The 23286-nt window shown below is 46.1% G+C and overlaps 1 long non-coding RNA gene across 1 annotated transcript; it reads right to left on the minus strand.

Moving 5' to 3' along the window:
* Nucleotides 1–468: 468 nt before the first annotated feature.
* LOC147976447 (uncharacterized) lies at nt 469–13840 on the minus strand. Its single transcript, XR_015601503.1, has 3 exons — nt 13737–13840; nt 2000–2087; nt 469–750 (listed from the first exon to the last, which is right to left on the minus strand). It is a non-coding gene; the product is annotated as an uncharacterized LOC147976447 (long non-coding RNA).
* Nucleotides 13841–23286: the final 9446 nt, after the last annotated feature.

Below are 23286 nucleotides of genomic sequence, written 5' to 3' on the forward strand. Positions count from 1 at the left end.
CCTTATAAGATGGATCTCACATAACCAATCGTCGTTTTAACTTTGACAAGTTCAGTGCCTGCATAAGATTGACTTGTCAAACGTTCGGTGGGTCATTCCTGGATTACCTGGGCGGAGTGGCTTACTTAAAAAGGTAGGATAACCCGGGGTTTTAGGTGAATACACCTGGCTTCCAAGCCTGGCTTTTAAGCCTATTACAAGGGTTATAAAAACTCTTTGTTCTTTAGAACAAAAGAGCCCCCAAGCAATATTTTTGAGCTGTGCTCAATGGGCGCCTACGTTTGAGTTGTGCTTTTGCAACAGACTCTCTTTGGTCCCTGTTAACCTGGGTAGAATCCCCCAAGTTTTTTTTGTGGCCAATAAGCCGGATCAAAGGTGTAACACCCACAATGCGGCTATATCTCCCACGTGTCGGGGCACGACTTAGAGGCATAGCCGCATGGTAGGTTTGTCGCAAGAGGGGTAATCTTCACACAATCCCATGCACTGAATAGAAAGGGATAAAGAGTTGGCTTACAATCGCCACTTCACACAAATACAAGTTAAACATACATCATCCAGAATACAAACAAGGTCCGACTACGGAACCAAAATAAAAGAAGACAACCCCAAATGCTAGATCCCCGATCGTCCCAACTGGGCTCCACTACTGATCAACAGGAAACGAAACAAAACAACGATCAAGATCTTCATCGAGCTCCCACTTGAGCTGGGTTGCGTCACCTGCACTGGCATCATTGATACCTGCAACTGTTTGGAAGTATCTGTGAGTCACGAGGACTCAGCAATCTCACACCCGCGAGATCAAGACTATTTAAGCTTATGGATAGGAAAGGGTAGTGAGGTGGAGCTGCAAGAAGCACTAAGCATATATGGTGGCTAACATATGCAAATAAGAGCGAGAAGAGAAGCAACAAACTGTCGAGAAACTATAAGTGATCAAGAAGTGATCCTAAAACTACTTACATCCAAGCATAACACAAGAATCGTGTTCACTTCCCGGACTCCGCAGAGAAGAGACCATCACGGCTACACATGCGGTTGATGCATTTTAATTAAGTTAAGTGTCAAGTTCTCTACAACCGGACATTAACAAATTCCCATCTGCCCATAACCGCGGACACGGCTTTCGAAAGTTCAAAACCCTGCAGGGGTGTCCTAACTTAGCCCATCACAAGCTCTCACGGTCAACGAAGGATATTCCTTCTCCCAGGAAGACCCGATCAGTCTCGGAATCCCGGTTACAAGACATTTCGACAATGGTAAAACAAGACCAGCAAGACCGCCCGATGTGCCGACATCCTGATAGGAGCTGCACACATCTCATTCTCAGGGTAACACCGGATGAGCAATCCGTACAACTAAAACCAACCCTCAAGTTTCCCCGAGGTGGCGCTGCAAGGGGCTCTAGTTCGGACCAACACTTAGGGAAGCACTGGTCGGGGGGGGGGGGGGGGGTTAAACTAAAGATGACCCTCGGGAGCGCGACTCCCAAGGGAAAAGTGTAGGTGGTGGTGAGGCAAATGGTAAAACCAAGGTTGGGCCTTGCTGGAGGAGTTTCATTCAAAGCGAACTATCAAGGGGTCCCCATAACACCCAACCGTGTAAGGAACGCAAAATCAAGGAACATAACACCGGTATGACGGAAACTAGGGCGACAAGAGTGGAACAAAACACCAGGCATAAGGCCGAGCCTTCCACCCTTTACCAAGTATATAGATGCATTAATTAAAATAAGAGATATTGTGATATCCCAACATATCCATGTTCCAAACATGGAACAAACTTCAGCTTCACCTGCAACTAGCAACGCTATAAGAGGGGCTCAGCACAAGCGGTAACATAACCAAACAATGGTTTTCTAGGAAAGGTGGGTTAGAGGCTTGATATGGCAATATGGGAGGCATGATATAGCCAGTGGTAGGAAGCGCGACATAGCAATAGAACGAACAACTAGCAAGCAAAGATAGAAGTGATTTCGAGGGTATGGTCATCTTGCCTGAGATCCCGCAAGGAAGAAGAACCAGTCCATGAAGAAGACAACGGATGTAGTCGAACGGATCCTCACAAACGCAATGTTATCGGAACTAACCCGAAGAAGCAACACCGGAAAGGAGCAAACAACATAGTAAACAACAATCACATAAGCATGACATGATGCACAAGCAAGTATGATTCATGTCCGATTTAATGATTCATGGCATGGCAAAGTGCAACAAACAAATCTACAAATTAAGTGGAGCTCAATATGCAACGAGTTGCATATTGACGGAACACCACAATCAAGTTATTTAGTTCGATCTCGTTTAAGTACCCAACAATATTAAATGTTGTTAAACATGGCAAGAGGTGAAGCATAGTAAAACTACCTATCTAGGAAAGTTTAAATGAGGCCGGAACAACAAGCAACAAGTCCAGAGAAATCCTCATGAACATATATTAGATTTGGTACTGTTCTGCCCTAAAGCATATTTTAGAGTTGTTAAACATGCAAGATGAGTGCACCATGTTAAACTAGGCATTTTTCTACCCCATTTACATATGAAGTTTATTAAGTTTGGAGCTACGGTTATTAAGTTATGAAATAATTCATTTTAACATGGCAATATGGGAAAAATATATGCAAAAATCATTTTAAACATTTTAAACATGCATGAAAGTTGGATATTATTAATCTACACAAAATTCTAAGAATTTTACATATAAAGTTTGTTTAATTCCGATGCACGGTTCATGAGTTATTAAATGCATGATGTGCAAGGGGTTTTCTGCAAATCTGGCATTCTCTAGAAAAATAGCTAAATCGCAGAACCTAAAAAAACTACATGGGCCGGAACTGGCTGGGCCACCATAGAGCAGAGGGCTGGAGGAGCTGCTCACTCATGGGCTAAGGCCCGGTTCGGTGGTGAGGCAGGCAAGGTTGGAGCTGGGACTGGGAGAGGCCGCTCGGGGCGCGGTCAATGCTCGAGGGCAGCGTGCGGTCGTCGCGGGACGGGGCTCGAAGCAGAGGAGATCGTAGGCGGGCGCCGGCAGGCACGGGAAGCGGCGGGTCAGTGTGGTTCGCCGGGAAGACGGCAGCGGGCGGCGGACTTGACGGAACCAGGCGGAGGTGGCACTCGACGGCAAAGGCTGGAGGCCGAAGTAGGGGAGGCCGTGACGGACTAAGCAGGGGCTGACGGCGCGGCTGCACATCGGCGACGCTGGGACGATGCAAGCGGCAGTCGCGGTGGCGCTGAGGATTCCGGTGGTGAGGAACTTGAGGCGGCGGTGGGAGTTGAGGAGCTCGGCGAGGGGATCAGCCATCCAGGACGTGGGGTTCCTCAGAGAGTGAGCGATGTGAGAAAGAGAGAATCCAGAGAAGATGGAACATAGAGAGAAAGGGAAGAGGAGGCACAAGAAAAGGTCGGGTCAGGGCGGTGCTGATCTGAGGCGGTGACGACGAGGTTGTTGCTGCTACTGCTAGGACGGAGGGGCACAAGGCCATGGGCGGGGTCGAGTTCGAGGCTGGGGTCAAGGCGATCGAGGAGCTCCTCTCCTGTGCGAGCTGGGCGCCTGGTTGGGTGGATTGAGGGAGGTGACGGGCGAAGGGATTGGCTCGAGGATGAAATCGAGGAGGGATGGTGTGGTCGGCTATGCTGGTTGGATCGGGAAGGATCCCGAGGAAGGTGGATGCTGGTCAGGGAAGGATCCCGAGGAACAAGCGAGAGTGGGTGGCGGCGCAAGGGGGAATAGGGTTAGTGACGGTGTCCTGGACTAGGGGGTACTCAACACGTCATCTCCCGATATGTTAGATTGGGCCGATGACCCCCGTGGCCGTATACTCATGGGCCAGTTTGGACAGGTGCCGCATACATGGAAGATTCCACAAGACTTGGTGATCAAGACAAGGACTCCTCCCCACCGGCGTATTCGGCTAGGACTCTTGTTATCCTAAGCCTTTGGTGCATTATATAAACCGAGGCCAGGCTAGTCGATAGATAACATATACAACAATCATACCATAAGCTAGCTTCTAAGGTTAAGCATCTACGATCTCATGGTAGATCAACTCTTGTAATACTCATATCATTAATATCAATCAAGCAGGACGTAGGGTATTACCTCCATCAAGAGGGCCTGAACCTGGGTAAACATCGTGTCCCATGCCTCCTGTTACCATCGATTCAAGACGCACAGTTCGGGACCCCCTACCCGAGATCCGCCGGTTTTGACACTGACATTGGTGCTTTCATTGAGAGTTCGGCTGTGTGATCGGCAAAGGATCAATGGCTCGCCCGCAGATCAACTACGACGCCGACATCTTCGTCGCCGGCCCGACTGGTCACCTCGGCTCGACCGAGGACCGCGCTCCATCTCCGATCGTCGTGTTCGGACGGGGGCCTTCATCAACATCAACTCCGATCTCTATCAAGATCATGGAGGAATAATCCATGGAGCTCGGGGGCTCAACGTCAACATTGCCCTCGGGCGACCGTGCTGTTTTTCCGAACAGCAAACTTGTATCCGCTGCCACCGCCTCCTCGAGCATCGCTTTGACGATTCCTTTGATGGAATTGTGCGGAATTGAGTCTACAACAATCATGCAAAATTTCGTCGAGTTCTGATGGAGGAATCTCCGACAATCTACGATATACCGGAGTCCTGTCAAATCTGGACGGGAATCTGGACGAGTTTAGGGCATGGTCTCCAGCATCTAGCTCGGACGTCCTTTGGAAGATCCAACCGTTGATCGGATGCGGAATTCCCATATATACCACTCCTCCAAATTTCAGCTCGATACGACCGTCCAAACTCCGGGAACCTTCCGTTTGGTGCATCACTTTTTGGATCTGTTTTCTGCGCGAATATGGATCCGATCCGAATTCATGTTTCTTTATGAACGTGATATGGGACAACCTTCTTAAAGGAATTTGCTCCTAGGGTATTGTGCACTATTTTTAAACACGTGCCCATAATATTTTAAGCCTCCTCTGAGGTAATCTTCACTATCATGCTGGTGTCAAATCAGTCCAGTAATACTGCTCCACGGCTGCCGACATGCGCTAGACACGTCGTCGCCTTTTGAGCCGAGCTCAACTTCTTCGGATTATCATCTCAGCAAGCGAACAAGAGTTCGGAATCACCAAGAATAAATCATCACCAGCATCGCCGCCCCACGGATTACACGGAGCGGGAACACACGCATCGCCGCATGGTCACTTCATCAAACCGGCATTGACCGCGTCACAAGTTACGACCTGCGTCGGCATGGCCGCACTGTTGCTTCTTCAAGCTGATGTCCATCACGTCGACCTACTTCAACACCTCGGCTGACACGGCAGCTGCAACCTCTTCCTACCGACCTGCTCCGTCTCCTCGGCTAGATCGAGGGCTTCACCATCTCTTCATCAACTTACTTCGGAGACTTCGGCGTCACCAGCCGACCAGCTTCATCACATTAGCTGGATCACAGGCTTTTCCTTGGCGAGCCAACCTTTGCTAGCATCGCCATGCCACCGCTTCATCACCTATCAGGCAATGGGTGTGCGAATCGAGCCCTAATTTTGGGAGTAACCTTTCTCCAGATTGCTACAACAGATAAACCAGGTGCTATTAATCCTAGTATTTTTTTCTTGCTTGGGTTTATTTTTCCCAAGGAATTATTACTCCGATTTTTTTCATCATCTATATACAGGTCTATCAAATGGTGGCTGTATTAACAACGGTGGCGTGGTGGTTCGGTCAGTTTCCGTATACAGTTCGGCGAATGCCGCATCCGGAAGTCAGACCGGCCTGCGAATTTGGGCTTGGCTATGCCTTCACCGCGTCACGCCGACGCCCTGCATTGACATGACTTCGACGCCAGGCCACATCTCTTTTAATAAATTATTTTTGCGAAAAGCAATTATCCTTTTTGGACCGCACTATTTTATGTGTGTAGGTGATCGAGTTCGACCGTGTCATGTGGTCTCTTCAGCAAGCCGATGCCGTCGTCCTAATCGGCGTAAATCGGCTCGCGTGATCACCTTGTTGGTCGTATTGCCATACAGACGTGTTCGGTTGCCTCGGGGACTTCGGCATCGCCAAGAGAGCTCTACCTCATCGAGTGTTCGGCGCACAGGCCATATTTCTTTTATTACTCACTTTGCATAAATTATTGATTATGCAACATTTTTTTATTACTATTATCTCCGGTTTGCACTATTTTTTGTGCATAGGAAAATGATCCAGCCGGACTATATCCTTTGGCGTCACCTCGGCTGGACGGGGGGCTTCGTCAACACTTTATTACCCCTTGCCGGGGACTTCGGCATCACTCTGCCGGCTTGCATTGACCGTGCTATGTCACCACTTCAGAGTGCCGAGCTCTTTGCTCCGCCACCTCGGGACCGGCTTGGGGGATGGAACCTTGTCCCGCATCAAGCTCGGACCGCGTCATCAATACCGAACACATTAACCAGCTCAGTTGCCTTCATGCTCAAAGTTTTAAATTTTTAACTTGTGTTCGGTTCCACCAAGCATTATACTTTTTTGGAAAAAAGTTGCTTTTAAAAAATTTCCTTGTCCAAACTTTGTTTGTGATGCACAAATTCAAATACCCGGTTTATTTGGGGGCTTCCTTTATGAAGCTTTTTCTCTTGCATATGATTATACTTGTACGGCTTCGTTCCTTGTTCGTGTATTATGCCACAATAGGCTCCATATTGACTTAAGCGATTTGCAAGCTGGGTTGCCTGGCTCCTGTGCTTACCCCTACGTTCCCGATTGTTCGGCTAGGGAGTAAAGGGAGCACCTCTGCGATTGTCACAATCGGGTCCTCCGAGCTCTGACCTCAGACTGGGTGAAGCCGAAAGCTAGCGCTCTTATTGTTTTCAATCATGGTCGGCACACAACGAAACTCATGAGTACAAAAAATCTACTGCACAAAGTCTCATACTAATAATGAGCACCGAAGAAAGGTATCGGTGAGGGTACTATTGTCTTCGAAGATGCTTCTTACACTTCGTCTGTAATATAGCATAAGTTCCCTGAGCGCACTTTGTCTGTTACAGCCTTATGGCCCGGTTGCCTGGTTATCGGAAACACTGTCGATATTCTCGACAGGTGAAATACATAACACTTTTCGGTCCTTGACCGAAGAGGGAGAAGCCAACGGTCAGTTAAGACGCGTTTAAAGTTAGGGTGAACAAAGATATGATATTAATACTTGGGTACATACAATCATTATCCATAAAATTCTTTTACCCAAGTCACAAGGGGGCTCTTAAATTTATATGAGCCATTTTATAATAAGTGTTCTTCTTCTTAGTTGTTGCAAAGTTTTTATTACTATTATTATTCATCACTCCTTTTTTCGACATGAGTGTGTGGTCACTAGCCGGGAGGCCTAATTTATCTCTCAAAGCCGCTAGAGTTTAGTTTGCCAAACTGGCCTAATGAGAAGTACTCCGCCTTCGGGATAGGAGGTTGAAGCCGTAGGCTGACCCGCTTGAAGTCTTGAGATAGGATGTGTCATGTTAAAGCACGACAAAAGCACTCTTTTTTTTTCTAAGACCAATTTTCAGATTGGCACCGAACACTTGATCTTGTTCGGACGTCATGTTTTTACTGACGTTTTTTGGTTTTCCAAGCTTTTTGGCACTTTTAAACTATTTGTGTGTTTTCAGCACAAGTCTCGCAGTGCAACGCCGGACACCTTTAGAGATTCGGCAAAAACATTCTCGGATATTGCTATATATGCATCGGTTTCAAATTGTGTCTTCGGTCAATAGTTGGGTTGCCCGGCTCCTGCACTTGCTTCCTATGTTCTGCTTTGTTCGGCTAGGCGTGCAAAGGGAGAACCACTGCGATTGTTCTTCCAGCTCACATGGTTAAGCACCTCAGTGGACAAAGCCGAAAACTGACTGTCACAATAAGCATAAACTGGTCAGCGATCCGATGACTATGTTAAATGATAGGCCATTCATAACAATGGCCGTAGTGTTTACGGCCTGACCTCGACTGTCGCTGAACACTACCGAGGGCTATTAACTGGCCTCCCAAACTAAATCCTCGATATTTTTCTCTTACATTAGAGCTGAGGTTTCATGTTCATACTTAGCATGACAACCCAAAGAAAGGAACCGATAGCGGGACTATTTTCTTTGGAAGACATTTCTTATGTCAAATAGTAATATAACATATCTCTCTGTGTACCTTTGTTTATAAAACCATATGGACAGATTGCCTTGTTTGTCGTAAATCTTTGCCCTCATAAAGGCTTTATAAAGTAGGACAAACACTTCTCAGCTACTGGCCGAGGAGGTGGAAGCCGATGGTCGGTCAACAAAGTTTTGTACAATGCGGATCCGAGCATTAATGACGTAAAGTACTTGGATACATAGAGTCATTACACATAATTTGTGATTTTACTATGGATATCGATCCTTAATTCGGCCACCTGTGCCTGCATTAAGGCTCGGGGGCTACTGGGCTTCGGGCTTATTATTTACAAATATTAAAGGGGCACATCGATCCCCTGATCTGGTGTTGCCACCCAACCAGTGTCTCGGGGGCTACTGCATTGCCTGTTCAATGCAGAAAATTTTAAGTGCAATACAGTTTCCGACGAGATTTTGATCCTCAGGTTGGTCGGCCGCACCCAACCCGAGTCTCGAGGACTGAGCATGCCACTTTTTGTGTCCTGAAGTATTCTGCCGAGCTAGGACTTGATCCTCAGGCCATTTTTGCAAATCAACCTGAGTCTCAGCGGCTACTGGGATCAGCGGTCTTACGTCATCCTTCAGGTGCATCTCGGGTTTTAGACCGATACACACCTTGAGGGCTATTGGCTATATCTCTCGGCAGAGAATAAATTGCACCAATCAAAAATATTGACAAAAAATCGGCCCACAGTCGGGGTGGTGCACCACCTCGGAAGCAGTCCGGCATAAAGCTCAGGCGCTAGTGGCTAGCTCCATAGAGGGCATTTCCGGCATTAAGCTTGGCTAAACTCCTTCAACTTTTTTGAACCAAGGTGATTTATGATAGTCTGGCGTTGGAGCTTGGACATAGTCCGGCGTTGGAGCTCGGATACAGTCCAGCGTTGGAGCTTGGACATAGTCCGGCGTTGGAGCTTGGACATAGTCCGGCGTTGGAGCTCGGATACATTCCGGCGTTGGAGCTCGGAAGCGGTCCGACGATTGGTGCTCGTCTGCAAAAGATACCTCGAATGCAGTCCGGCGTTGGAGCTCGGACGCAAGAGGACACTGCCTCCCGGGAACAACTTCAAACCCGAGGTGTGGCATAAAAATAACAAGGCATTGATAAAGGCCGGAAACTTAAAGGGGCTGCTCGGATACCCGACGTATAAACTCGTCGAATGCATTTCGGCGATCCTCAAGATCGAAGATGAGAAGATTTGTTGAACCAGTTTTCAAGACCGACGACCAAAGATGAAGAACAGTTCGGAAGAATCGAGGATCGTCCCTAACTTGAAGACCGGTTTAGGGGGATACTGACGGTGTCCTGGACTAGGGGGTACTCAACACGTCATCTCCTGATATGTTAGATTGGGCCGAGGACCCCCATGGCCATATACTCATGGGCCAGTTCGGACAGCTGCCTCATACATGGAAGATTCCACAAGACTTGGTGATCAAGACAAGGACTCCTCCCCACCGGCGTATTCAGCTAGGACTCTTATTATCCTAGGCCTTTGGTGCATTATATAAACCGAGGCCAGGCTAGTCGATAGATAACATATACAACAATCATACCATAGGCTAGCTTCTAAGGCTAAACCTCTACGATCTCGTGGTAGATCAACTCTTGTAATACTCATATCATCAATATCAATCAAGCAGGACGTTGGGTATTACCTCCATCAAGAGGGCCTGAACCTGGGTAAACATCGTGTCTCATGCCTCCTGTTACCATCGATCCTAGACGCACATTTCGGGACCCCCTACCCGAGATCCACCGGTTTTGACACCGACAGTTAGGCTAGGGTTAGACTGATTTGGTAAGGGGGTAGTCTAATATATGGCAAGTGGATTTTTGGTAGGGGCATTTGGTCCTTTTGATTTTAATCGGACGGTTTCGGATAAATAGGTTGGGGGGCCAATTAAGGAAACAGCGATGTTTTATAGATGTTTGGAGACGATCCGGAACCAACGGTGAGGACTCTCCGAGTTGGGTTCGGGACAACTTTCGGACGCGCACTCGAGGGGTTCGATGCACTGTGCAAGGAGGGGTTTCGGGGCCTCGCGGTTGGTAGCGGACTGTGTAGATGGTCTAGGGAGGAAAGAGAGGGAAAGCACGACACATGTTTCCGGATACCGAAAATGTCCGACGTATGACCGGTTATAATGCCGCTATATGTTTAACGGTTGGACTATCAAATGATCTCCGAATGCGATGACACTTGGCAGGCGGCCTACTGACAACATAACAACACCGCATGCGAACTTTCAACCCATTCCGAGAACATTTTCTGGCCACTTAGAAAATAATATTTCGGACATGCCGCGGGCACGTGCAAGTGTGTCTGGACTCAGAACGGACAACAGAAAGAACTGGGGAAACCCGGACGAATGCATGTTTTGAAAACATGATGATGCAATGCACATGATGACATGGCAAGATGCAACACGCAAGCAAAAGACATGGCAATGACGGTGCAAAACTGGAAGACACCTGGCGCAACAGTCTCGGGGCGTTACAAAAAGGTAATCATAACTTTTCTCTATAAAGCAAAAGCCCCCAAGTGATATATTTCTGAGCTGTGCTCGCTGGGTACCTATGTTTGAGTTGCGCTGTGCAACAAACTCTCTTTGGTCCCTATAACTCAGGCATCAGGCCTCTAAGTGATTTGTAATAAGGCGTGTAAGCCGGAGCAAGAGAGTAAGTACAGCTATGCTCATTGAGCAGGAAGCCCCCAAGTGACCAATAAGATAAGCCAATAAGGCAGGATACCCATGTTTGAACCGCGCATCATGGCAGCAAATTCTCTTTCGCAACCTTTAATTTTTCCTGAGAACTCGAACTTGCGAGAGATGGATTCTTTTTGAACCGGATGTTAAACTGGATATTGAGAGCTTCAAAGCTTTATGGGAGAGAGATGTCTGTTGAGCCGGATTTTAAACCAAAATCTTCATTTTGAGCCGGAAATTTTCTGACGGCCTTTAAATTTTCATCAACATGGCAGCGGCCTCCGGGACCGGGTTATCTTCCCCTTCAATGTCCTGGGTCATGAATTGGCTGATTCATGCCATTGTAGCCCCCAAGTCTTAAGACGACTCGAGGAGTTGGCTTGATATTCTCCATACTTGACCGTGATGTAAACCGGCATATAGTTGAATATCGGAACACTGGAATATGTCGAAGCTGGAAGCAAGGTGGCAAGTTGATGACCCTCGCAATACTTATTGTGTATCCTTGGCGTTTGATAACGCAATGTGACTTCTCATAAGGTTGAGGTTGATCGTGGCAGGTTATAAATAATCCCGTATGAGCTGTGTCAGTAACTCGGCCAATGGTTCATCCCAACTGGCTATTGAAGTTAACCAAAACAAAGTGGCGGTGGCTTGCGCACATGTCCATTGAGCCACCCCGTGCAGGCGGAAACGCATAGTATATGATGATTTCCTCCAGAATGGTCATCATGAAATGGACTATCGGAGCAGTGACTTGCTTGTATTTAATAAGCCACTCATGCAAATGGGTGCGGCTCCGGCGTGTCGATGTAAATTGGGCCGCAGAGGCGGCGACTTGCACACACATTCATCGAGCATTATGGCACGGTCAGATGCTAGCGCATGATAACAACAACGCGAGTTATATATCCATGACACGACCATCGCTTTTGCAGTGAAACTGTCCTGCATCAAAAAACATCGCAAGCCAGAGTACTTTTTCTTTAAAAAATAAAAAATGTATCAATAAAAATAAACCGGATGGATATCACCTGATTTGTCCAGATAATAGATGATTCATATATAACAGCCGTGGATAACCTCCAATAATTTCAACGGTGATTTATCCACTATCTCCTTTTTTTTTGCAAAAAAAGCATCACCCACAGTACTGCAGCCGTCACCGGCAAATAAGTCTCTTCTCCGGCAGCTAGCTGTAAAGCAATGTCCAGACACTTAAATCTTAAGTTATCCTATCCCCACTCTCTGGATCCTTGTACTGTTTTTCATTACTTCTAGGAGAACATAAACCTTCCAGTAGTTTGAATACGCCTTCTGGTAGGTACGGGAACACACAAATCAATTTGCCAAGTGATTTATTGTGATATAAGGGCACTCAAAGATGAAAACTGTGACGGGCTCCTCTCAATTGTAGAAAAGCTTGAACTACGAGTTTCTAAATATTGAGCCCAACTGATACTAACTGAAGAACTGTCAATGAAGTAACAAAAACGCCAGGATATTCTTGGGTTCCCTGAGATCCTGAATTTCCATCAATAATCCAGTGGCATCTGTAGTGGGCAATTTAGCCTCTACTGTTTCTATATCTAGCGAAACTGTTGAACTAACAAGTCCACTGCAATGCTTTGATTTGTAGTGATCCAGCTGCTTTGACGCTTTAAGCAGCAAACATACCAATTAACTGACATACAGTATGTCTTGCACCCGCCAACGTCTCGTCATTCAAAAGATCCAGCAGACAGGGGAGCGGAGGCCAGCTGGCTTGGAAGCGGGGCTGTGAAGATGGTTCAATGAGGCTGTGTCAACGCCGGCAAGGAGACGCGAGGACCGTGGTGGCTCAACGAGGCAATGGCAGAGGCGGCGATTTCAGAAGCCAGGACTGTTAGGATGATCTCCACCATGCGGGCCCAACGGCCCACCGAGACCTTAGATCCGCGTCCTGATCGGGGGCGCTCAACCTACTATGGGTGACGGGCCCCTGTCACCTGCACTATATAAAGAGGTGGGGGGACGGCGGCTCAAATCACGAGGTTCGTCGCACAGCCGTACACCCCACCAAAGCCCCTACCGATCTAGGGTTAATATAGTGCTAATGGGAAGCTCCGCCACCACTACTCTCTGCCACCACCGCCGGCCACCATCACCATGGCCGGCACCGGGACCTCCTCGAGCCACAAGTGAAGGTAGGACCACCGATCTAATCTAGCCTGGTGATCCAGAGGTTCTATCAATGGTATCAGACAGGGCTAGGATCTATATTATTTCGGTACAAAGGAAAAATAGAGAAAGAAAAAGACCCTCCCCAAAGAACCCTAACAGGGAAGAGTAAAGAAAACAAAAAGTAAACCGGAGAAGGCCTTTGGCCAACGGCAAAGTGCGCCGCCACACCGGCCGCGCCTGTTCCTCTCGATCCCGTTGCGCATCGGCAAGCCGAGGCGACCGGGATGAAGAACCTACCCCAAAAGGGGCAAAGAGCACCGCGGCCAAACCTTTCGACGGCGGCGCGCTCACCGCGAGGTGGACGCACAGCCGGCGAGGGGGGAAGGCCACGGCACCGCGGATGCTCGCTCCGCCGCCCTCGAACGCACAGAGGGAGTGGATTTTGACTCTGCTCGCGTCTCTCTCTCTCTCTAAAAGGAGGAGTGGGGCGGTGAAAGATCGAAAAGAAGAAAATAGGAGGGGGACAGGAAAAGAGGAGCCTCGCCGTCGGCGGCTGGCCGGCGGCTAGAGAGGACCGCGGGCGAGAAGTGGATCAGAGGAGGGCTCGACCTCGCTGCCCCCTCTCTCTGCCACAGGAGAAAGAAGAGGGAGAAAAGGAGGAAAGAGGAAGAAGAGGCTCACCAGTGTGGAAGCATCCGCCGCCATCACTGGCGGCCAGGGCGGAGCCCCTCTCCCCGCCGCCCGCGAGATCCCGATGAGAGACGGAGGAAAGGAAACGAATGGCTAGGGTTTTCGGATCGATTGGGCGATGGGGGCTGTTTTGTTCACGCTAGATGCACGTGTGGCCGTAGGATCCCCACGGACGGGCCAGATCTAAACCCTAGAACGGCACGGGCCGTTTGGGCCAAAAGGGAGAGGCTGCGCTCGCTGGGTGGGCTGCATGGTGTGCGCGCGGGCCATTGGTTGGCCGGAGCAAAGTACATGCCGTGGGCTTAATAGTTTTTGTCCAGTACTTGGGCAATTCTTTATATAGTTTTTCTATTCAAAGTAATCCAACGCAAAATTTTTTAGAAAATAGAAAAGACAATAGACATATTTCTGCAAAGAATAATTGAAAATTTTCTGAAAATAAAATTAGAAAAAAATTCAGAAAAAGAAAAGTTAATGAATATTATAAAAGAAAGTAATAAAGTTCATGAAATTTTTTTGGTAAAAGAAAAGTTTCTGGAAAGTAAAAAAGTACATGAATTTTTTTATTCATGTTTTTCCGCTGCAAATAAATAAAAGTTCTTTTTAAAAAACATTCTTCTGAAAAGAATAAAGTCCATGAATTTATTATTCATGTTTTCTGCTACAAAATAAAAGTTTTATCTTCAATTAAATTGGAACCAACGGGAAAATTTAATTGGAAGAACTGTTCTTAGCAATGTTTTTTCCCTGTGGGTGAAACTAGATTCAGAAAGTTTCCGCTATGACAAAAGAAAGATATTTGTTTTAAAGTTAAAATGTGGTATTGTTATTTTCCGACCAACGTTGATGATAAAAATACTATATTTCTATGAGTATTATGTTCAAAGCTTAAATCTCTGATAAATTTTGTATCAAAGTGATCAATTTTCAGAGAACAGTTAAAGATGAAGAAATGCTCTTGAACTAGAGAAATGTATATTTCTTGTTTACTGCAATAAAGTTGATGATGATTATTATTTCTTAGCAAATTTGCTTAATAGAAATTTAATCATCACATTATTTATGAATTATATGCGTTATTTCCATTTCTGCCCAACGGTGATGTGGAATTAATATAAAAAGGTGATGTTTTGTTCTATTTTTGCCTAACGGTGATTTAGAATATAAAAGTAAGGTGTGCATATCTTTAACCAGACCAGTGTAGGGTTATTTTTTTGCTCACTATTATTGATTATTCGCTAAGTTTCTCAGTCTAAAAGTTTTCCATGCTTTCATTAGTGAAAGCAAAAGGCTGGGTACTTGTGTCCCGAAAGATGACCAAGAAAGGTCATAACGTGAGGGAGTATGTTCTCTCTAAAGAATGGCTTCAAAGAAGCCAATTTTGGATATTAATCCAAGAAAGAGATATATCATCGAGAGTCTTGCTCGACGAATGTCTTCATGTACTCTCCATGGAAAAGAATTCTCATCTTCTATGAGATGCAATACGTGATATGCGTGATTAATTTGACCAACGTCGGGTTAAGCATGTGTATTAAAGAATATTCGGATTTATTTATAAATCTGATGATTGAATATGCAGTCAAAAGAGCCAATTCTGGCATTTATGTCCCTTACAGGGAATTACCCGCATGGCGGGAAAAGATGATTATGATAAAACACGCATGGCAGGATAAGTCTGGGAAAATCCCTGTGTAACCCGTATGGCGGCAGAAATTTTCTCAGACTTATCCTGTATGACAGGAGAAAGACATGACGACTCATGTACTTTTAATATGTCCCACTCTGGGAGAAAAGTATGGAGTAGCTATTATGCTTTCCTAGTATCGACCGTACATCTTATGTGTAACGGTCATTAAGCACTCAATAAATCTAAAGAGAATAAAATTTACAGACGAGCCTAAAGATAAGAATGATATGCAAGTGTGACTTGCAAAAGTACTAATGATAAAGAACTCTGTTGAGTTTCTGAAATAGAATGAGGAAAAAGTACTCCTGATAAATGAAGTAGATAATCGAAGTTTCCTCATTCACAAGAGTTATGAATGGTTTTTCGAAATTGTGGCAGAAAAGTTCTTGCCACATTTCGAGGGGGAGAAAGATATATGAGATAAATTAAGAATGATGAAACTCCCCTATACTTTAGATAATGTGATGAAGAATGTGATCGTCTGGGGGAGTATGACGGTCATATTAATACCCCTAAAGAAAAGAAATAGCTGTATTCCTGGATCTTTTACAATTCCGAAAGCAGACTAAGGAATACTAAGCTGGTGCTTAAAAGTGCCATAAAGAAGAAAGTTTTAACAGAATAAACCCAAACAATAAAGTTTAAAGATACGCCATTTTTAGTGAAGATGGAGTAATCTGGGGGAGCATGTTGTATGACCTATACAACACCTGATGTTAGCTCTATAAAGGATGAATGAGTACACATGGATCTTGTGACATAGGTCCCTGTAAAACTTGTTGCCTCTTGGAAATGAAAGACTATATAATTAATTTGCCTCTTGGCAATGACAGCAACAACAGCCCCATATGAAAGAAGTGCCAGTACCTAAGACACTAATGGTCTAAAGGAATGAGAAAATCAGATACTTTTGATTACTATAAAGTCTTTGTTAGTGAAATTCAAATGGAGGTTGATCCCACCTCATTTAAAGTGCTCATTCGAGTTTTGAGAAGTGTCTGCTTATCTAAATGATAAGAGACTATGTCAGATGAAATGAAATTAGTGAATCCCAACGATGTTTGGGACTCATAAGTAATTTCCAATGGAGCATAAACAGTAGGCTGTAAAGGGTCTACAAGGTCAATGTGACTCCAAAGGAAATATGTAAAGGTGTAAAACATGACTTAAATCGAAAGGTTTTTGCGTGTTTTGCACTGAATAGATTACAATGAGTGTTGGTAGCACATCATGATCTGAGTTACATCAGATGAAAGTAAAGAACACAGGGGATACTGCCTGAAGAAGTCTTTTATGGACTAAAGCAATCAAATGTTGTTTTGGGTTAAAGAAAATGAGAGGAAAATTGTATTCGTGCAAAGTTATAGAATGGAAAATTCATTTCCTAATCCTGTGCATGTGGATGACATCCTACTTGCTAGTGGTGATGTCAACCTACTGCAGGAGGAGAAAAGAAGTTCTTATCCTCAAAGTTCAAAAGAATGTTCTCGGTAGAGTGTCTCTTGTTATAAGTATCGAGATTCACAAAGAAAAGAATAAAATAGGGTATTAGGGATGTCGAATGGACATGCTAAGAAAGGTCTCTAAAGTATGCATGCGAGTAAACCTACGCCTGTTCTTATAGTCAAGGGTAATGGAACTGGAAACTATGGTGTTCCAAGAGTTGATGAGAAAAGATTGAAAATGGATATGGTACCATATGCTTCAGTTGTTGGAAGCTCAGTACATTACCCTGACACAGTTCACATATCCGGGTTGTTTTGGCAATGTCCAGTCCATATATAGATCACTGGAATGGATTCAAAGATATCGGCCTCAAGCTGAAAGAAATAAGTGCTCTCAAAAGATTGTGAGTACAAAGACATGACTTGTGAAATGTATAGCGAACTCCACAATTGTCGCTAACTTTCATACTTGGATGTTTTTGTGTGGAAAAGCTCCAAAGAATGAAACAATTATCATCGATGTGATGCAAAGATATGTTATAGCTTGATATGAGGCTGAGGGACAGGCAAAATGGTTATGAAGACCTGTACCCGGAGTTGATAATGGTTGACAACAGCGATAACCATTTTAAGTTTTTCTCTCCTATGACAATGAGTCAAGTGTTGATGCCAAACACACTGACACAGAGTTATGCGTTGTAAAGGAGAAAGTCCAGAATTATGAAGAAATGCTTGAAGCATACAAGCAATAGACAAGTATTTACAGATCTGCTTATTAAAGGCTTACCGCCCAGTGTGTTCGGAGAACACACAGTCGACATGGGTTTTATGGTATAGTCTAAAATTTCCGGAAAATAAAAGGGCCCAAGGTTAAAGAATTTGTTTCAAAATAGAGAGGTACGTTGTGGCCGTATGATTCTATCGGCAATTGAGCTGTGACGATGAAACATGTTCTATGTATTGATCTGTTATGAAACGAGTAAAGTAAAATTATAAGGTCAAAAGTAAAAGTTGAGATCAAGGGGGAGAATGTTAGGATGATCTCCACCGTGTGGGCCCAACGGCCCACCGAGACCTTAGATCCGCGCCCTGATCGGGGGCGCTCAACCCACTATGGGTGACGGGCCCCTATCACCTGCACTATATAAAGAGGTGGGGGACGGCGGCTCAAATCACGAGGTTCATCGCACAGTCCCTACCGATCTAGGGTTAGTGCAGTGCTGATGGGAAGCTCCGCCACCACTACTCTCTGCCACCACCACCGGCCATCGTCACCATGGCCGGCACCGGGACCTCCTCGAGCCACAAGTGAAGGTAGGACCACCGATCTAATCTAGCCTAGTGATCCAGAGGTTCTATCAAGGACAACTCAACAGTGGCAGCTCGAGACCGAGGCCAGTGGGGGCGAGCCACAGCCGAGGCGGCTCTGGGCCAGCGGTAGTGGAGTAAGGCGGAGGGGGGCCTAACAGCTGCTCACGGGCGGCGGCTCACTGGCGGCGCCGCAACAGCTCGAGGACGGCCCGTCGATGGAGACGAGGGCCACGACTAGTCGACCACGGCCCAACGCAACTTTCAGGGGCCAAGGCGAGGTCATGCAGGGGCGGTTTAAGGCCGCGGCATCTTGGAAGCGTAGTCCGCTTGGGAGCGTGGGCGCAGAGGTTGCCCGGAGCGGCACAACTTGGAACCAGCTCAAGACCGCAGTGGCGACTCATAGTGCGGCTGTAGAAGTGATGGCAGTGGCCGGCGGCTCAATGAGGCCGAACCAGGGGCGGCCTAAGGCCGTGAAGGCGAGCCAGTGAAGCAAGAGCGAGGCCATGGTGGCTCCAGACGGGCGGCTGCTGCGAAGGTGACCCGCCCAAGCGAGACGCCGACTGTGTAGGTGAACTGCGGCAGCTCGAGGCAAAGGTGTGATCCAGCGAGGCGAGCGGGGCCTGCAGCGGCAACGACGGCTTAGGGGCCGGTTCAAGGCCAGAAGGCTCAGCGGCCAATGAAGGAGCAGCTAGGCCAGGGCGGCTCAAAGTGGATATAACCTAGAAGCAGGGTGGCACGCGGAGCAGCTCAACGGCAAGGCCGGCGAGGCGGCAAACCAAGTTGGAGTGCCGTGGCGACTCTCATGCTGCGATCGAAGTAGTCAGAAGCAGAAAACGAGCGGAGGTGCACCGACGGCGGCGGCAACCCAATGCTGCAGAGGCCGGTGACTCACGTCTTGCTCCCAATGGTTGAAACTCAGGCGCGGCGAGGTATTGCAGCCTGTAGCCGGCTTAGAGGTAACGGATTCAGATTCGGTTTGACCGTACATGGCAACGGAGTGCGGCCACAGCGGCTCAGAGATGCCAGCTTGTGGCAGAACGACAGAGGCGGAAGGGCTTGAACCCGGCTTGAGATCGTAAACACAGAGGCAGAATCCGCCGAAGTGGGTCAACAAAGCCATTGAGGCGGGTCGCGGAAGTGGCGACTCAGCAGCAGAAAACGAGGGCCGTGCCCGAACCTCCGGGTCGTCGACAGTTGACTCTCGAGTCAAAGTTGTTTCCTACTCCGGGCCGTGGACATTTTTTATTGAAGTTGTAGCCAAAACACCGGCTCCCTTGGGATTGACATAATTACACATACTTGGAAACCGCAGAGCAGGTAGACGTGATGCAACAGGATGTTCACGAGGGCCGCGGTTGATCGGACGCATCCTAAAAAATCTGTCGGTCTCGGCGACTTGAAAACAACTAAATAATTCGCCGATCGTAACCCTAATTATTCTCAAACTTGAATCTTGCAGATTGTAAATCTGGTCTGATGAACTCAAAGTTGATACAATCCTTACAAACTGGCTTTTATTTCACCGGAAAATTGCGAACTTCTCGATCCTGCGAGAGATCCCTTCAAGAACTCAACACCACCGTGCGCAGGCCCCATGGTGGGCACCAACTGTCGTGGAATTGTCACGGCAGATGTTCTAGTGTGAGGACTTAGTCGTGAGGCCAACGCATCTATGTAGTAGCTTGAAGGGGTTGGTCGGAATCGAAAGACACAAGGTTTTACCCAGGTTCGGCCCCTCAAGGTGGAGGTAAAAGACTACATCCTGCTTCATTGATATTGATGATAATGATCACAGTTACAAGGGTGTTCTATCTCGAGAGCTATTGACTTGTCCGTCTATCTAGACTTATGAAAACCCGTGGAACCTCTCCCTCTTGGGGAGCCCTGCCCCTCCTTATATATGTTGAAGGGGCGGCTTACATGACTAGTCCTATTAGGATTTGGATTACTCTATTACAAGTGGAGTCCTAGTCTTGCTTCCTTTTGTAAGGGCATATTCCTTATGCTTTCCTCTTAAACCGGCCCACCATAGCTTGAGTCGGACTTCCATGAACCGCCTTCTGGGCCACCGGGTCTTGTCACTCCTCTAACCCGCCTGCCGGGTCACCAATGAGTCACCTGCCTCAATCGGGTCATCAGTGAGTAGAGAGATCCGGGCAGGTCACTTCATGAGTCGCCAAGTTAGGGTGGGTTACTAGTGAGTCGTCAAGTCCAGCCGGGTCATACCATGGGGTATATCCCCGACAAGTCCTCTTATTTTTTTCTAGGTCAAAATGACCTATATACAAGAAGATGGGCACCGGAGGTGGGCCTGGGTGAGCACAACCCACCAGGGCGCGCTTGGGCTCCCTAGCGCGCCCAGGTAGGTTGTGCCCACCTGGTAGGCCCCCTCTGGTAGTTATTTGCTCCAATAATTCTCAAATATTCCATAAAAATTCTCGTGAAGTTTCAGCTCATTTGGAGTTGTGCAGAATAGGTAGCCTGACGTAGCTTTTTTAGGTCCAGATTTCCAGCTGCCGGAATTCTCCCTCTTTGTGTATACCTTGCCTATTATGAGAGAAAAGGCATTAGAATTACTCCAAAAAGCATTACTATGGATAAAACATTATAAATAATAGTAAAAAAACATGATGCAAAATGGACGTATCAACCCCCCCAAGCTTAGACCTCGCTTGTCCTCAAGAGAAAACCGAAATCGAAAAATATGTCCACATGCTTTGAGAGAGAGGTGTTGATAAAAACAAAATACGGGCATAGAAGCATCATGTTGATTATTATAACAACAACAAAATTAAACATAATACTTTTATCATAGAACTTTTATCATATACTTCTCATGAATAAGTAACAATTCATCACACAATCGAAGTATAAAGCAAAAACTCTATTAAAAACCGACAAACTATGTTCCCAGTCAACTTTAAAACTACAATTCATCGTCTTTTCAGGAAGGGTCACGTATCGGCGCCTTTAGGCAAGTCTACATATTCAACCATCATATAGTCTTCTATGATTGCTAACACTCACCGTGTACACATGAGCAAAACATTTCAACCGAACACATAGAAAGATAGGGGCTTATAGTTTCGCCTCCCAACGTACTCACCTCAAGGGTGATGTCAACAATAATAACTCATGCTATCTATATTTAGGTGGACATATGTGCCTAGATCTTTCCTCACCACATGATGCTTGCCAAAGGAGAAAAATAAAAAGGAATAGAAGGAAAACTTTGACTCTTTGCATAAAAGTAAAAGATAGGCCCTTCGCAGAGGGAAACTGAGGTTGCCATGCGCTTATTTGTTCGTTTGTTCAACCCCTTAGTGCAAAAGAACGTCACGTTTACATTACCCCTTGTGATAGCGACCTTTATTATGCAGTCTATCTCTTTTATTCTTCGCCATCACAAGTTCGTGCAATGCTCAATTTTCTCTTACACTATATGATCTCACACATTTAGAAGCAATTTTTATTGCCTTTTTGCACCAATGACAACTTAGTTGAGGGATCTTGCTCAATCCCTAGGTAGGTATGATGGACACTTGAAAATAAGATTTGGGTTTAAGGGTTTTTGGATGCACAAGTAGTATCTCTACTTAGTGCGAAATTTTTGGCTAGCAAAGATAGGGGGCAAGCACCACATGTTGAAGGATCTATGACAATATGACTTCTATGTGAATGTAAACAAACATAAACCATTAAGTTGTCTTCCTTTTCCAACTTCAACAATTTTGGCATATAATATTTTGATGAGGGATCACAATCACAAAAGATTTCTAGGATAGTATATTTATATGTGAATCTTCTCTTCCCTTATTAATTCTTTCATGAGTTGCATCATTGACTAATGCTATGTTTGTCAATCTCTAATAAAATTTTCTACTCATACTTTTCCGTATGTGGTGTTATCACCTACCATAGGATCAGTATATGATCTTTTCATTATTTCTTTATTTCCTTTCTCTTTTTCTTTCCTATTTCTTTTCTTTAATTGCAACATGAAAGTAAAGAAAGCAAAAACTCAAACTAAACTTTATTATATAACTTGCACATGATTACAAGGATAGATCACTAAGCAAACTCTCAAGGAAGAAACGATCAAACTAACTTTTATTCATCTAAAGCAAAAACATCGAACTAAAATAAGTAAAAGCAAAAAGATAGTGGGATGATACGATACCGGGGCACCTCCCCCAAGCTTGGTGGAAGCCAAGGGGAGTACCCATACCCGATACTCAATTCTCCTTTGGTGGTGAAGAAGATGATGTTGAAGATGAAGAACGGATCTTGTCCTCGGATTTCCATGGCAGTGGTCCACCATCATAAGAGGAGGAGTGAGTCTCACAGGTCCTGCAACTAGCAGCCAAACTCATACCTTTAAAACTTGCCTCATATTCAAAGACTTGGTTTTGGAGGTCATAGATCTGGCTTTGGTGGAAGTTGATTTGCTTGTTGAGGGTGAATATGATGTCCTTCATGGGCTTGCCATCCACCTTGAGATCACGGGAGAGGTCCGTGATCATAAGGTGATTGGCGTTGAGTCCACGCTCCACCATCCCCCTGCACCGGAAGACGTCCTGCTCCATGGCTTCAAGCCTGGCCTCCACGGTTCTCGTCCCCTTTGGACATGGCACATCGCGGAGGTGAAGCACCCCCTCATGCATCTGGATGACCCGAGGGTGCTGCACCACCTCCTGAAGGTATGGGTTGATGATGTTCTTGAAGAACTTGTCCTTGGAGGAGCTTGAAGCGGCCATGGTAGATGGGATCTAACATAAAACAACAAGGAAAAGAAAATAGAGGATTTCTCCGCGATACGGTGATTAACAGGTTTAGGAAGTATATATAGATTTTTTATCTTGGAGGACAAGCATACGGAAGAAAAACGGAGTCCAGAAGGTGTCCCAGGTCGGCACAACCCACCTGGGCCTGGCGTGCCCTGGTGTCTTGTGCCCACCAGGGTACGCTTCCTGGAAGTTTCTTTATTTCCTAAATTTTTAAATATTCCAACTGATAAAAAATATTTTTGCAGATTTTTCGGAGTCCGTTTACTTATCGTATCATGTACCTCCTTATTTTCACGTTTTTGGAGTGT

This window comes from Triticum urartu, chromosome 4A (genome assembly GCF_056163025.1).
Source record: "Triticum urartu cultivar PI428250 chromosome 4A, HENAU_Tu73, whole genome shotgun sequence".
In the NCBI taxonomy this organism is placed as follows: Eukaryota; Viridiplantae; Streptophyta; class Magnoliopsida; order Poales; family Poaceae; genus Triticum; species Triticum urartu.